This window comes from Bubalus kerabau, chromosome 8, assembly GCF_029407905.1.
Source record: "Bubalus kerabau isolate K-KA32 ecotype Philippines breed swamp buffalo chromosome 8, PCC_UOA_SB_1v2, whole genome shotgun sequence".
Classification (NCBI taxonomy): domain Eukaryota; kingdom Metazoa; phylum Chordata; class Mammalia; order Artiodactyla; family Bovidae; genus Bubalus; species Bubalus kerabau.
In genome coordinates, this window is record NC_073631.1 from 45,392,768 (window position 1) to 45,407,448 (window position 14,681).

At 38.5% G+C, this 14,681-nt stretch overlaps 1 protein-coding gene across 4 annotated transcripts in view; it reads left to right on the top strand.

The window, feature by feature from the left end:
• Positions 1-8,464: 8,464 nt before the first annotated feature.
• The window catches only part of MAGI2 (membrane associated guanylate kinase, WW and PDZ domain containing 2), an 831,153-nt gene continuing 824,936 nt past the window's right edge, over positions 8,465-14,681 (top strand). The window contains exons 1-2 of one of the 4 annotated variants that reach the window (XM_055590145.1): positions 8,465-9,814; positions 13,820-13,913. The gene's annotated coding sequence lies outside the window, so the exon portion shown is untranslated. The remainder of the gene's footprint in view (positions 9,815-13,819; positions 13,914-14,681) is intronic. The other 3 variants (XM_055590146.1, XM_055590147.1, XM_055590148.1) reach the window with 3 other exon arrangements.

The following is a 14,681-nucleotide window of genomic DNA, read 5'->3' on the forward strand; positions in this document are numbered from 1 at the left end:
CAGATATAAGTATGTTGTTCTGAAGATAACAATTAAAAATTTAGGATTCTTTCCTCGCCTTTATCATAATTTTAAAAAAGGGAGTTGTTCCTCAATTTGGAACTCATTTTCCTCTAAGTAGCAGTGATGTGTTCAGCATCCTTATTATTTTTCTTTTATTTAATAGGTGGGGAGAAATTTCTGCACATTTATATAATCAATACTTCAAGCATTTGTGCAAATTTTCTTATATAAGAATACTCTTCACATTTAACCCTCTGCTATATTCTTACTTCTGTTTCTCATGATTTTAAGAAAGGAATAAGATGTAGTAAATTGTCTCAGCAATCAGAAATCATTCCTCAAACAATCTATCCAAATATCATTTGTGAGGAATTCTACACAAATGACAACTCGTCTGCTTACTCATGGAGCTGTGTAGACTATGCCTGCGATTTTCCTACAAGTTTTCAGGCACATTGCCTTTATCTCAGAGAAATTCAAGCAGTTGTGGCACTTTAAGGTGAGGAATAAGGTATACAGGGCCATGGGATAGTTTTGTTCTTCCTTTCTGATCAGGTTTCCCTCATGGCCCTTCGCTGAGACAGTACCGGAGGAAACATCACACATCTCACAAAACGTCTTTTGAAGTATCCATTCAAAACGGATGCAAGAATCACCAACATATGGAAAGAAATAAGATGGTCAAGACTGGGAGTTTCGGGAGTTCCTGGTGGTCCAGCGGCTAAGATCCCGATGCAGGAGATCTGGGTTTGATCCATAGTCAGGGAACTAGATACCAGATGCTGCAACTAACAGTCGCATGCCCCAACTAAAGATCCTGGGTACCACAACTAAGACCTGGCACAGCCAAATAAATAATAAGTATTTTAAAAGATTGGGAGCTAGGGTTTTGTTTTCCCTCATTTGCTGATATTATTGACAGTTATATTTGATATTTAAGGAGGTAGACTAGTGATCTGCATAGTTGTCCAAAAGAGAAAATTAGCACATAATTGAAACATATGGTACTCATACTTACTTGAAAAGCATTTACATAGGTATTTCACCCTCTCATTTTGCTATGTTTTTAAATTAAACCGGCATATAAATTCAAGTTCATGCACACATATGCACATAGAGTGATATGCTGGAGACAGACACATTGGCCTGAAAGAGCCATTTGTGTACATTTCTTCTCAACTCCAGCTCAGGGACTTTAAGTTGATAGCTTGAAATTGGCTATGGTGGCCTATTTACTCCACAAAAATTGGCAAATGCTACAAATTAGTTTGTTTTGAGGTCTTTGTAGAGCCAATTGTTAAACATTAAACAGCATATCACTGCCATAACCGGGCATGCTTTCCTCAAATTTCCATGACCGTTTCAGGATTCTTCACATTTATCTAAAATATCATTGCAGAGTCATTCAATGACGGTTTAATCCCTATATAGATTTTTTCCCAGTTTCTGTCCCTCGGGTGGCAACATGCACCCACAGTACATAAAGAAGTACCTCTGGCTTTGTTTTGAAAGACGTTGTTAATCCCTGGTCTATCTTTTTGCCTCTTTGACCTTGAGAAAGTCATGTAAACTCAGTGAGCCAAAAATTCTTCCTCTTTAAAATGGGGATAATATACTATCACAGAGAGTAAGTGAGCTGAGGTAGGTAAAACATGCAGCCATGTCTGACAACAGAGTCAGGCTGAGTCAGTGGGAGCCAACACTACTTAGTGTCGATGTTGGAGGGTCTTCAAGATATGTTTTACTTCTTAATGGCCTGAAACCAAAAATCTATGAGTTGAATGAGGTCTTGGGGAAAGACCTGATAGAGAGGTCTTTTCATAGAGAAAATCATTGACATTAAGCAAGTTACCTAAGGTCAGGTCTCCTGAACCCTAATAGAGTTCACTCGAATTCTCTACTCTCCTACAGTACCATCTCCTGGCCTCTGGGTAGGTCCTGTAACTATTTCTTCTCTCAGTTTCCTCTCTTCTATCCTTCTCTTCTTTCTTTACTTTTCTCCATATTTTTCAATTCAGTTTAATTTCATTTTGGTTTTATTGTTGTTCTGATGCCTTGGGAAAAGTAGATTACTTGACTGAAATTTAGACCCTCTGTGAAAGCACGTTTTACTTGAACAGTGAAACCATGTATGCTGAAAGACACTAAAGGCAAATGTCAGATGAACAGAAGAGATGTGAGCAGATCAGATGACCATGGAAGATGACCCATGGAAAAAAGGAGCTATTTAGTAGGTGACTGACTCCTTAGGAACAGAAAAAAGGAAAATCCTATTTCCTGAGAGTCTATTATATTCCAGATGCTATGCTAGCAATTTTGTGATTTGATTCACTTTTAGATATTGTATTCCCTATTTTACAGAATGAAAAAAATAATACTTAGGGATATTAAGCTATCTTGCCCAAAGTCACAGAATCAGTTTAAGGTGGCGTTATAATTCAAAACCAAGATACCCATCCAATGTCCCTTTTTCCAAAATTAATTTGCAAAGTCGCATGCCCCAACTATATTCATTCAACTCTATGCTACCACTGTATTCATTTTCCATGATTTGAAACTGGGCTTTGTAAGAAATATACCCTGTTGAGTTCTATCTATTTAAATAAACATGGTTTAGAATCTGTGGGAATTAGTTTCTATTTCCAAGGAATGTCTTCATTTTAAGAGATTATGCAAACCATCCAAGTACTAAGACCACAAGTATCCTTACTTCAAGTAACACGTACAAATGTACACAGTGTATTCTCTTGAATTTTGGTTTTGCTATGAGATAAAAATCAAAACCAGAAAATACTCTGAAAGCAATAGAGAAAGTGCCACTGAGTGATTTAAAGGTCAGATGAAGGAAAGTTGGAAGGCACTGATGACAAATTGCACCTACTTTACAGTATTGTCCAGGCTCAATCCAGGCAAAGTTGGTCTCATAGAGCAGGTAACCCATATACACCCCCATTCAAGCCCATCTGGAAGAGTTCACATGGTAAAGTAGATGAAAGGTTTTGGAAAACCATGAGCTTCTGAAGAAAATAAAAGATCACAATGCAGCCTGGTTTTTAGAAGTCACCAGTGGGATGACTCATTATGAGATCAGAAATGAGATTCATAAAGGACAGCTGTCAACAATGGAATTTATTTATGCCTCCTTGGTACAGAAAGCACTTCACTTATACTTGTGCTTTGGTCTCCTCAGTAATATGAAGCATATTTTTATATGCATTGCTGCTGCTGGTGCTGCTAAGTCACTTCAGTAGTATCCAACTCTGTGCGACCCCATAGACAGCAGCCCACCAGGCTCCCCCGTCCCTGGGATTCTCCAGCCAAGAACACTGGAGTGGGTTGCCATTTCCTTCTCCAGTGCATGAACGTGACAAGTGAAAGTGAAGTCACTCAGTCGTGTCCGACTCTTTGCGACCCCATGGACTGCAGCCCACCAGGCTCCTCCGCCCATGGGATTTTCCAGGCAAGAGTACTGGAGTGGGTTGCCATTGCCTTCTCCGATATGCATTGCTAATGTGTGATAAATTACCCTTAAAGGACTTAGAAGTCATCTAAGGAGGGCCATCCTTGTGCTTGATCTGGTCCTGAGAATGGCTTATGGAGAGGAAAGATTAGTGAAGGGAAAAGCACGTTATGTTCATTTTTACTTCATATACTGAGAGGCATTTAAGTATAAGTTTCTGTTTTGATTGAGACCTATTGGAACATGATGATATGTTTTACATCAGGGAAATAGGCTCAGAATATATAGTGTCATGAGCTGAAAACCAATAAAAAAATACTATAACAATAATAAAGGAAGCTGTTATTTATTGTGTAATTATTTATAGCAGTGCCTGGTACATGGTAAATATCGGAGATGGTGATGAGTAGGAAGATGATGATTGTGATGCTGATGGCAGTGATGTAGTGTTTATGATGTGACGGTGTTGATGATGTTGGTGATGAAAATGGTAATGGAAACAGTGTGCTAGGTGTTATGCTTAGCACTTTATTGCATTATTTCATTAGATGCTTGAGAATTCTATGCAACAGATAGAATTGTTTTACAAATGAGTAACTTATCTAGTACCACACAGCTGGGAAATAGTGAAATCAGGGTCTCTAAAGTCCTGTGTCTTTGTCACCATTCTCTATATTTAAAGGCCATTCTTAAAGCACCTGCTTTGGCTGAACAGTGAGGGCTAAAGAAGAACTCAAAGCAGAAATTTTCTGCTTCTTGCTTTTCCTCTCTCAGAATGGGATAATGAAACTTTAACCGTTGCCTGTGATAATTATGCATGCATGCACATACATATAACTGTCTTCAAGTAGAATAGGATACTTTTTACAGTGACTGAAAATGCATTAATTTGGCATAAACAGTCAAAAAGAGATAAGTTGTTTTTGATGAAAATTACCATGCAGCCTATGAAGCAAGGAGAAAAAGTTCCCAGAGATTTTGCTCTGCAAACATTAACTATACCTGCCAACCCAAAGCAGTCTACATGCACACCCAATAAACAACAGGGTAGTACATCAATCATTTAGTCCACACTCACACAAACCTTAAAAAGTAGGATCCTTTCCTATGAAAATCTTCTTGTTATGTTTGCCTATAGTTTGCAAATGTGATAATCATAATTCTTGTGTAGAATTTTTGCCACTGTCAGAGATCTATTTATTTGATTTTGAAGCATAATACCATATATACATTAAACATGCATTTAACTGACACGTACAATGCACACTTAAAAGAAATTTAGTTTCCTAGTAAACATATCTCTAATGTAAGGAAATGTTCCATGTAGATATAGGAAATATTTATTTAGAAAAAAAGAGTAGTTTTTACACAAAGCAGGCATAATTGGTTTTTAAGAAAAAAATAGTATTTAGTTTATTGCTAAAATAAAAGTGCTGCTTGTAAAAAGTTGTGTAATTTCTATTCTCTACCTGCTAGGAAGCCATCACAAATGTCTCAAGAGATTGTACTTTTCAGATCTAATAATAAAGCCATATGTGTAGTTCATGATTAGTTAAGTACTAGTTGGTGCAGCTTTCTAATTTTATCAAACAGACTGTAGTTCTGTAAACTAGAATGAAAGCTACTTAAACCACATTTAATAATACACAGAATCAATGGTGCTTTTTCACCCCTAAAATCTCTGGATAAGAGGGAAAACTCATATGGGGATACATAGAAAATTTGCTTCTCATTTGCTAATAACAACAATAATGATAATAAAAATGATAATTAACATTTACTGAGTTTTAGTTCCAGGCATTATCTTAAATACTTAAGAGGGATTCTCACTTAAGCTGCAAGATGAAACTATGAGATAGGTCAGGAAGAGGAAGCACGGAGAGGCTAAATGACTTGCCCTTGGTTACACAGCTTAGAGTGGCAGAGAAATCCAGAGCAAGTCCAACTCCTTCAGCCAATATACAAAAGAACAGAAGCCAAAATAGTAACGCTATCTAAGATATAACCAACTGCCACCTTTTGAGTTCCAGATACTCAGGGAGTAAAATACAATATGATATTAACCATGTAACACAGACTGCTGCTGCTGCTAAGTCACTTCAGTTGTGTCCTACTCTGTGCGACCCCATAGATGGCAGCCCACCAGGCTCCCCCTTCCCTGGGAGTCTCCAGGCAAGAACACTGGGGTAGGGTGCCATTTCCTTCTCCAATGCATGAAAGTGAAACTGAAAGTGAAGTCGCTCAGTCGTGTCCGACTCTTAGTGACCCCATGGACTGCAGCCCACCGGGCTCCTCCGTCCATGCAATTTTCCAGGCAAGAGTACTGGAGTGGGGTGCCATCGCCTTCTCCGCAGACTGACTTGGATCCTAATCTAGAAACTGTCATTTGTTAGTTTTGTGGTCTTGGTGAATTATTTAAATCTCCAGACCACTTTCGTTAATGGTTGAATGATGATAATAGTACCTCATGGAGTTATTGTGAGAACTTTAAAGGCTAAATTTCATGGAACTAACCTGAAAGTTGTGTATTAGTATGATTATTCCTGGTGCTGCTGTTTATAAGACCTTAAGTGTTAACCATACTAAAGAAGGGGTGGATTCTTAACCATGTTGTTAGCAGTGAGTACTTGAAGGAGAGATAAAGTGGAGATGGACAAAGGAAAGAGAGTTCACTCTAGGAAGGGGAATCAAAGCTGTAGATGTGAGAAAATTCCTGATGTCAGGAGAAATGATAAATAAATCAGCTGACAGGACAAAGGATTTAACAGAAGATAAAATAGGAATGGTATTGTATAGTCTATTGAATATAATGTTACATTTCAAAGTACAAAATAAATGCACTCCTCATATTTGATTCTGATACTGTTCTCATCTTTTATGTAAAAAATATCTTATTTAAGTGTGGAAATCTTTCTTTTGGGTTAGTAATAATCCTGAGCGTATTAACTCTCTGTGTAACTATCCTTATATGTCTTATCTCCTGGGACGTTTGTTAAAAATAGAGATTCCTGGCCTTCTCTAAATTGAGAGTAGAATCCAGAAATCTATGTATTTACTATCACTGGCAGGTAATTCTTACCATTATAAAGTTTTGGAAATGCTACTATAATCCACGCCTAGCACTGCTGTCAAAACAATCTTTGCAAAACAAATAATTTGCATCTCAGTTAAAGCAGCGATACTTGGGCAGAACATCCAAGATTGTGCACTGTCTGTTCATACCTACCTTTGAAATCGCTCTCCCCCACCCATCCTGGAATTTAGCCATACCCTGCTGTACCCTATCTCTGTTTATTCATGCGTCTTGTGTCTCTTGGCTTGATATCCTCCTGTCTTTGCTTTCTTACCTAGAAAACTGACACATTTTTAAAGGCTCAGTTTGAATGTCACCCATCCTATCGTAACCATCATGCATCCTGCTAAGTAGAATTTTGCCCCCTTTCCTGACCTAATGGAGATTACACTTTGCAAAAACATCGGTTGTACTTCAGTAGTATATATATATGTTCAGTTTCTGAAAGGGCCTAGACTCTTATTTATCTTGTAGCTCTTCAGTGCTTAGAATAGGGCTTAGCATGAAGGAAATGCTCAATAAACCCTGGTGGGATAACTAAAGGTATGAGTAAAGGTATATTCCACACTCTGTCATTACTTAAGTTTGTTCCTTGAATAATGGATGACATTTTATAAAGATGGCTGGGGTTAGTGCTGTAACATTTTTGCTAATTTACTTTCTTCTCCCCAGCTTTGGCCTGCCATTGATAAGCTTTAATAACCCTCTTTAAATCAATATCTTTTGGTTTTAATATTAAAAATTTGCAGTCTAGATTCCATGTTCATCACATGTCTACGTTAGCATAGCATGGAGCTTTAAAGTTGCCATACATTAAAGTTTGGGTTAAAGGCCAAGGATTATCTGACATGGTCTTCCCCGGTGGCTCAGTGGTGAAAGAATCTGCCTGCAATGCAGGATCCTCAGGAGATGCACATTCAATCTCTGGGTTGAGAAGATCCCTGGAGGAGGCCATGACAACCCACTTCAGTATTCTGGCCTGGAGAAGCCCATGAACAGAGGAGCCTGGAGGGCTACCATCCATCGAGTCCCAAAGAGTTAGGCATAACTGAAGTGATTTAGCACTCACACAAGCATTATCTGACATAACATGTCTTTCCCACTTTCTCTCTCATTGCCTACCTTTTGCACATCCAGGGAAAATGATGTGACACCACAGCCAAAAGAAGAAAGACCAGGAGATAAGGTGGAGGGCGAAAAAAGGGATAAATGCAAAATGAAAATATCTAGTATAAAAGAGAACAATAAAGGTGAAACAGTACCTAGTTTGGTTATAAGAGACTGTAAAATGAAATGCTCTGTTTTTATCCTACAAAAATGTAGGTCTTCCTAAATTTGCCTAAGCCTGCTTACTTCTCTGAGAGAAGATTTTTTTTTTTTTTTTTCGGTCCAATGTTTTGGTGTCAATTTTGGTAACACACAGTGAAGCTCAATTTTCAGTCAGCATATAATTTATTTTAAAAGCCTAAATAGGATCTTTTCTGTGCAAGATAAAGCTTTTAAGATACAAAACAGACAAGAACAGTGGATACCTGTTCCTCATTTCATATCTACTGCTGATTGGTGTTTATGGAGGGGATAGGGTGTATTTCAGTCCCAGCAGTAAATGCAGCCCTCCCCTGACATCACTCTGGAGAGAATGAGAGGCTGTTTGTGTAAGGGTTCAAAATGTTATCTTTTGAGGCAGGGATAATGTTATTCTATGTCAGCTCTTCCCTTGTTTTCTTTTTTTTGCTGAGGCATCAGTATCACCATGCTTTTGAAATTAAGAATCTATTCATGGAACATCAAAGGCCAAATAAGAGATTCTTCTTCTGATACTTGTTCTCATCAGACTTGTTGATTCTCCTTCTAATTACTTGTCTTTAGTTTTAGAAATTACTTTTTATCTAGAGTTCTCAAAATAGATTATTTAGAGATTATCTCATTTTTATTTTCAGTGTTTCTAAGAGCAGAATGCATAGCAGAGATGGGAGAGATATTCTCCATTGGATATCAGAAACTTTGAAATAGGAAGCTAGGTGGTAGCAAATGTACTCTTCAGGGTCTAGGTCTGTAGATCATAAAATTATTTTCAACCCAGTATAAGCGTAGCACAAGCTTTTCCAGTTGTATCTCTATTTGTGCCCTGAGCTACTGCTATATCTACTTGGACATCCTCCTGTCAGGCCTGCTTGATTGGCAGGGAGGGGAGATGCTACATTTATTACATTTATTTTCTATGTTCAGGCAAAAACATTGAAATAGAGAAGGAAAAAGTTATTTGCCTAAGAGCAGAAATTACTCATTATTGAATCTAGATTCTCCAATAGGAAACTATTGATTTCTGTCTGCTCTAGTTTTGTCACTTATTTTTTACTTTCACATTATTATTATTGTTGTATTTTGTCTTTTATGATGGTCCTTTGAGATAAGTTAAAGTAGATGTCAAAGAATAAAGCCAATTAGAAAGAGTGTGTAAATAGTAAAATGACTGATTCTTTGACCCTCCTAAGAAAAAGAGTCATGTTTACAAGTTTAAAAGAATTGTTCAGCTGGATGATTCTAAAAGTATGCAGCCTTGTTATTAACACTGAAAAGTTTAATTACATTTCATTATACTATACCAGCTTCTCTTAATTGCTAAAAAGGGACTATGAAAGCAAAAACAAAAATGCCTAATCTCTGGAAGCTAGATTTTCCTCTCTGCTTTGTAATGTAAATGTGCCTGTGTGTGTATTAAAATTCACACACTCCATCCATCTCTCTGGCTTTTAAAGGAGGGGGTCACCTGACTACACCTAGAGCGAGCCGCTCCCCTCCCTTTCTCAGAGAAAACCCAAAAGTGAGAGACAGGCGCCTACGGAACACAGGTTCTCCTGCTGAGAGATGTAAATGACCCCTACAGCACGGGAATCCAATGAGGTTGCTGGTGGGGGCTGGGGAAAGAGAAACCGAGGGAGAGAGCGTAAGCTCGAGAGGGGAGAGGGAGAGAGCCTGGGAGAGGAGGAGAGAGAGAGGGGGAGAGAGAGAAGTGCTGCATGCTTCATCTTTGAGAGGAGGGGAAAACAAAAGACCTCAGCGGCAGTTTTGTGTTACTGTGTCTGGCTTAAAGAAGAAAATTCTAGACATCCAGGCTGACAGAATCAAAGCACAGCTGAGACTCCTTCTATCAAGAGAATTCTGTGATCTGAGAATGGGTTGGATCAGTACAGGTGGTCTGAGAAGACACTGATGAGGACCATGGAAAGGTGGGAGAGGACGTGCGGTTTCCCTGCTTCCTCTGAACAGAGCTCTAGGTTAGTAAGCTGAATCTGCCCCGGGTCTGCTTAGATATCTGTATGTGAGTATGTGTCTGTTTTCTATTTATAACCTCAGACCCTTCTGCTCCCCAAGCCCTGGGTAAACAGTGCCATGTTCCACCAGATGTGAACCTAAACTTGATTTGACTCTCACTTCATTTACCAAATGCCTCTCATGTGCTTGCCGAGCTTTTGTTTAATACAGCCAGTGGAGAGCCATCATGATGTCTCTTTCCTTGTGAGTCAGAATCTGTGTTTCAGCCCTAGACTGTCAGGTGGCTGTTTGGAGAATAGTTAGCATTTTGCTCCTGAAAGCTGCAAATGCATAGTGTAGGTTATTGTGAGATGTAAACAGCAAATATATGCTGACTTGGCATTTCTCATAATGTCAGAATAATTCAGAGATATCTGACTGTATTTGCCTTATCTCAATTTCCCACAAAATTGAGTTCAAATATAATAAGTTTGAAATGGCACCCTACCAACAAAGGCACACGCCAGGTATTCTTCCCATAGAGTGTGTTTTACCTCTCATTGGAGTCAAAGCTTAAAAATCAATTTGGTGGGTGGGGGGGTGGTGCTGGCTTTGAGGAAACAATACAATATGCTGTAATTAAAATAGGTGCAAAGCCATTTCTAAGTGGGTACAGATGTGTGTAAAACAAACACATAATTTCTTCCATTCCTTGTCGTGCAGATAGAGTGTCTTTTGTTCCAGCATGTGTATTTTCTTGTGTTTTTACAAAGAAAGCATTGCCTGTGCTTTCTGTGATAGCAGACTTGTATGCCAGTTTGTCATTGTGCACTGGTCAAGAATCCGCTCTATTCTGAAGTAAACTGCCCAGAGGTATTAGTCAAGAAGCTGGAGGAGGGTGGGTAGTGGAGAAAGCTGGTTTCTTTCTTTCTCTTTTTTTTTTTTTTTTTTTGACGATTAGATCAGAAGTGTCTAATTCACATGATTTTAAGAGGACATGGGGGAAGGCATTTAGTTTTGAATAGGATGCAGAACCGTGCCATGCAGTTACCAAAGAATTTATCAAGAAAATGCTCAGAACAGAGGGAATCTGATTTGTAATGGACTCTTTGAGAAAACGTTCCATGAGGGTGACTGGCTGGGTCGCTTTTGACCAAATTAAGATGCGCTCTGGCAGTGCACTAGCAGCTGTGAGCTGACATTTTCTTGTGAACCTGGTGAAAAATGGCTCCATATCTCTCCTCCCGTCCTGAGGAGATGGTCTCTCTGAGTTGTCGAGCCTTTCCCCAGCGTGATTCGTTCTTATGGCTGTTTTCTGATAGGAACGGACTGGCTCATGGTTCCTTTTAGTCGCCTGCCTTTTTAAATCTCGGTGTGAATGGGGAATGGGTGGTCACGGTTTTACTTCAAGTCCAAACTACCCAGCAAGGCTAGCAGAAAATGCCTTTCCAGGTTTCCATTTTTAAAAGGGAGTAGATTTTATTTCTCTGGACACAATATACACTTTTTGTTGTTGTGAAGAGGGCTAGTCAACAATTTCACTAAGAAAAGATGCACGCAAGGTGTGACACTTTGCATCTGGACTCTCCGCCCGGGAGGTGACAGGTAAAGACACAGGGCTACTTGTCTGTCACTCGTCTCTGGAAAGAAAAAGGTGCCCTTTGCTTTCTAACCATTTCCCTGTTTTTGAATTGGGATCAGTTATGCAAGGAGAAAGCTCGTGCCCTAGAGTTAGAACGCAGGGAGGAAGTGTATTACAGCCCTGTACTCCACATGCGCTTCTCGAGGGACCCTGGTTCTGATCAGGGAGTAGAGGTGAAGGTGCCAGGCAGCACTCTGCCCGTTCATTTAGGATTTGGTCTGTGGAAGCTCCAGTCCGCAGAGGCAGGAGGCGCTTTAGCTGAGAGCTGTGTGTTTGACGGGCAGGCTGGTAAAGAGCATGTGTTGTTTGGGAGTGTGTGAAATTGGTTGTTCTCTGATATATAGCATTCTAAGATGCTTCTGTGAGTAGGTTCGTGAGGAAGGGGTTGGGCTCTTCATGTTTTACGCAAGAAGTACAGCACTGTCCACCAGAGCCTGTAATACTGTGTGCACTGTGCAGAGAGAAAAATTATTTAAATTGTATGATAGTTCCCTAATTCCAAAAATTTGCAAGAATTACAGGCTTCCTGAAAAATGCAACGGAGTCATTTCTACATTATGACAAGTTAGACTTCTCGTACAATAATTTTAACAGCATTATGGGAATAGCTTCATAAGTACTTTAGATACTAAACCACTTGCTCCACTGAAGAGTGTCCCTCTTAGGGTTTGCCTCTTGGACACTTCCATAGGATAGGAGTCACAGCACAGTTTTGTTTTTTGTTTTTAATACAGGTAGACAATTTGACTGTGGTACGTAGTATACTTTGGGGAAATTGATGCAATTATAGTTGAACAATGAACATAACAAAGATAATACAATGAAAACATGAATCTCAATATTCATGGGAGGATTAGCAAGGTCACTCTTATATATTGTTAATGATTACAGGTGAGGGGGGTGGTTTACCCTGAGAAATTTCAAACGTTTAGAATAAAAGAATCATGTTTGTAAAACTAAGGGCATAGCTCACCAGCTGTTATAGAAGCTGAATGGTACTGATGTTTAAAGCAGATAATACGTACATACAGAAGAATCACAAACCTAAGGAACTTCCCACCTATGTAATTTTGTTTTTTAAAAAAGACAAAATAACTATAAAATAGAAGCAGTTCATGAACAGCATCCATTAAGGGAAAGAAAATCTAGGACCAGCATGAGACTTTTGCAGTGAGATGTGTGTGATGCCCCAGTGACTCTCAGCATACCAGTGAATTCTTAATGTGATCTAAAAAAGAAAAATCCACATGTTGAAGTAAGTTTCAGCATGTCTGTATTTTTATACCTTCATGTTTAGAAAACAGTAAATTTCCTAAGATTGAAATTAGTCATCATGTTGTACCTGTGGCATAGAAAGGAAAAGTTGAGATGAAACACTGAAATTTCAGACAAAGCTATTTTTATGAAATATTTTTGAACACAAAGCTTCTAACTTTCTGGCAGTATCTTAAGGAGTAATGGCCTGCTTTCTAATGTCTATTTCTCTATTTCTTTTAGAACTGTACTACCCTAAATTCCATTTCCAGTTTTTGAAAGACTTGGTGGGTGACAACATGATATTAAATAAGTAAATGTACAAAAAGAGCCTCTGAATTTAAAATATTCTAATTTTATGTCTCATTTTAGGTACGTTTCTCCTCCAAGTCTGTCATATCTTCAGCTTTTACTCTAAGTCACGCACTTTGTGGCAATCTCATTTTTAAAGACTTCAGTTTTTACTCTGAAGATAGATTTTTCATATAAGTGGAAAAAATAAAAGCATATTTCTATTTGACTCCATTAGGTGATATCTTAAAAAAGGTTAGAATCTACTTATGATCTGAATTATCAGTTCAGATGATTCATAGATACCAGAAGTTAAAGTAACTACTGTATATTTCAAGACTATCAAAACTTATAAAATATACTAAGTATACAATATGGGGGCTAATTCTTTGCCTAGTTTTTATCTCAAGGGTGCCTTTCTGTCCTATAAGCATATTTTTCCAAAAGCAGTGCATTACTCTGTTTTCTCCCATAGATTCCCTATCCGTTTTCCCAGTTCACACAAAGAATATATCTAATTTAATGAAGGCAATAATGATTTTAAAGATCTAATCAAGGCGTTTGAAAATTTACTGTTTACTTTATGAGAGAACACAGTCAAAATAGCCTTTTCTTTTCCTCATCAGTGAAGCAAATCAAACTGGAATCTTTAAGGAAACTAACAATGACATGTATTATGAAATAGGAACCTCATTTGCCAGGCAGTCAGCCAATGGAGATGCAAGCTTAATTGATGACTTTAATTGAAGCACTGCGGATCAGGAAGTTCCCATATTAATAGGATCCCAGCTGAGATTCCAGAGTCAGCCACTCAACTTGTTCATCTTTCTCTTCTCCCTAGGGCTGGCACTGGGAGAATAACACATTTAATGAAAACAGATCACCTTGGCTATAAGATCATCTCTAATACAGACCAGTGTTTGCAAGCATTTCAAGTATGTTTAATATTCTGTCAGCCTGAAATTTCTGTGATGTTTTCTAGCCGATAACAGATTCCAGATGACTTTGGAAGTCACTCGAAGTTTTGTTGGAGTGAGAGGTCTTGCCATTTACTGCCCACAGACACACAAATCCAGCCCCATAGGAAAGACAGAGGGATGAGAGCCTTCTCCGGCCCACAGAGTACTGAGCCTTCTGAGTCCTTTCGTTCAAAGATAGAGAAAGCTCAAATGCCAAGCTAAGGAATTGCTGGCCAAATGTTTAAGGATTCTCAGTCTTGAATTCATACCACTTTTTAAGAAGAGTTTTCCTTTGGTTCTTGGAAAGCTTCACATTTCCTCCTACCTCAGGGCCTTAGCACATGGTGTTTCTTCTGCCAGAATAAACTTCTGAGCTATTTTCTCTCTCTGACATTTAATTGGCTATCTTTATTAAATGTGCTCAGGGCTCATTATTTTTCTTTATTATACAAAGAAGTTTTTTAAAACTATTAGTTGTATATTAAATCATTATTTGATTAATGCCTCTTTCTACCAGGAGTCAGGACCTCCTATAGTCGGGTCTAAATTCATTTTGCTCACAGTAAAATTCCTCGGGTATTGTTAACCCACATGTATGTGTGCACTAAACATTTGTTAAATGAATGAATAAATGAATATTAAAGACACCAGTACTAGTGTATAGACACAGTGTGGCTTTGGTTCGACAAGGAACAAGTCCCTTAATTGTGTTACCTAGTTTGGATGCCTGACAGGTGAACAGAA